The 2675-nt window shown below is 37.9% G+C and overlaps 1 non-coding gene across 1 annotated transcript; it reads left to right on the top strand.

Annotated features, from left to right (window-relative positions):
* The first annotated feature begins 277 nt into the window (after positions 1-277).
* On the top strand, positions 278-391 carry LOC144433479 (U5 spliceosomal RNA). The gene has a single exon (XR_013480782.1). It is a non-coding gene; the product is annotated as a U5 spliceosomal RNA (small nuclear RNA).
* The last annotated feature ends 2284 nt before the right edge of the window (positions 392-2675 follow it).

Here is a 2675-nt window from a genome sequence, read left to right as displayed (position 1 = left end):
AGGCGTTCCTTCCCTCAAAGCAATCCAATCTACCACATCAACGGTTATAAAATAATTAGGATTTCTGTACTCAGATTTTTACATTCTATTAATGATATAGACAATAAAGGCTTCAAAATATTTAAGATATATCTCTTGTAAGATTATGAGCGATTACCATCTACCAATAAAAGAACTGATATGATTGATGCGTCGTATTAGTTTTGTTTGTAAACCGCACTAAGTCTTTTATGTCATTCGAACTACCCATTTTCAATATTCCTTCTTTTCTGTATGCACACTCTTGCTTCTCTGCAGAACGTACAAATCTTTCGCCTTTTACTAAAGATTTCCGTGCAGAGGAGCAGCTTACGAGTATTGACAATTTTTGAATGCCCCACATAGTGGGGTGATAATTAATTAAATATTAGAATCACATTCTTCTCTTTCTGACAGTTTCTGTTGATACTCATTGCGTCATTAACTATGTGGATGTTATATGACTTATATGTAAGATAGACACACAAACTAATCAAATTATTATACAAGCTATTGAATAAGCGTTTAGAAAGGTGGCACTTTTAAGACCACCAATATCTTGCAGTGTACGTTTTTTAGGCGAATTTCCAATATTTACACGATCTTGATCACAGATTGGTTAGCTTCGTACAACAGGGGGGGACAGTACTATCACTCACGGCTACTTGTGTAATCTGCCACTTTTCACAACAGTTCAAGTAAACCGAGACCACGATAGCAACATACACTTCTCTCAATCACACTTATAACATAGGCTCAAGATTATGACTAGGACTAATCCACATTCATACACACAGCGAGACAGACAATAAGTCACAAACACACAAGCAAGCACATACATTTAGACACATCATACATACATACATACATACATACATACATACATACATACATACACACATACACACACATACATACATACATACATACATACATACATACATACATACATACATACGTACGTACATACATACATACATACATACATACACACACACACACATACATACATACATACATACATACATACATACATACACACACACACACACACACATACATACATACATACATACATACATACATACATACATACATACATACATACATACATACATACTTGTACTCCGGCTGGGCGTTAAATTTCGACAAATGAGGGCTATTGACCAATCAGGGAAAAGCGTAAAGACTGGTGTATCAGCAGAGTAGCAAATTTATCAAATGTCGGTGGCGGGAGTGTATTTGCTGTGTATGAGATCCACTTAATGGCATCCAGGGAAGAGTGATTAGACGCAGACAATCATAACAAAAACATGACCCCTGACTGTGACTGAACAGATAAGACTTCCGTTCACAAGTTGAACACTATTTTTGTACGGAGTGTCTGGTGACAAGCGCTTGTCAGCAGCATATTGTTCTCGTGACAAGCGCCGAGCGTACGTGTGTACTACAGCCTGGTCGACGTCAACATGTGCGCTAGTACTGACCCGTACCTTTGACACAATTAAATCCCGGAATGGAGTAATACCGTCACCGTGTCGTTTTCCTGTAGTAGTTTCAAGTTTCCCACTCCAGCTTTAATAGTACTTGAGATGAAATTTCACGATTCGGCGTTTAACTTGCGCGGCCGGTGAGCTCGAGCTGTCGTCAGCTGTTCAGGTCAATGTCATTACTTTGAGGCCATCACTTGCACATGGGATAAAACAAGTAAAAAGACCATGCAACACCACAAAAACTATACGCCTTTTACTGTCCTTCACAATAATTAATGTTATTGATGCAACAAACTTTAGTTGTTTTTATTACCTTTACTGTTTACACGTTGCACGTAGTACTACATCACATACGCGGCATGATGGCCATGGAGCATATAGGCGGTGAAGTGTACATGTGTGTACGCGGCGGACTTCGCGGTTGTTGGAAAAAACAGGAGCTATCACACGTAAATTAACAGTTTTAAGAACTGATGGTGTTTGATAAAGTGATAAAGTGCAATCAATTACAAGGGTAATAAGAACGTTTTACACTTGACGCCAAAACACATCATAATGGGTGTCAAAGGTCACGCTTGTCAGCAGCATATTGTTCTAGTGACAAGCGCTTGTCAGCAGACTCGGCCATTTTTGTAATAATAAACATTACCTCAGAGTGTATTTAGAAGGTGAATAAAATACACATACTACAACTTGTACTTGCAAGGTAGACGGTATAATGGCAGGGAGAAAGCGACGGTTTGCTGTTATGACAATTGAGGACATAGATCAGAAACTGAAGACAAGTGTACTGAAAAATACACAGAAAAAAATACTAGCTCATCATGCAAGTTTTGAATAGTTGGGCCGAGGATGAAGACGGAATAAAGAAGACAGATAAACAATTTCGCTGAAAGTTGTATTTTTGATGTCAGTAGCCATGTTTTGTTTTATCAGTGGCGATTAAATTTCATATCACTAGTTGCATACACATGATGGATGTGATTGTATTGAGTAGTTTGTAATATGAATGTCCTACATAATAATATCCAAGCAATACATAGTGGTGTGAAATACACTGTACATTGGGATGTAATTGCTATTTTTGTCGTGCAACATAGCGATATAGTAACGTGTGTGACATTGAATGTTAACACAGGCGTGTATTCAGTTTGTTGACACGTG

This window comes from Glandiceps talaboti, chromosome 3 (assembly GCF_964340395.1).
Source record: "Glandiceps talaboti chromosome 3, keGlaTala1.1, whole genome shotgun sequence".
Classification (NCBI taxonomy): domain Eukaryota; kingdom Metazoa; phylum Hemichordata; class Enteropneusta; family Spengelidae; genus Glandiceps; species Glandiceps talaboti.
This window is presented reverse-complemented; position numbering and strand designations above follow the sequence as displayed.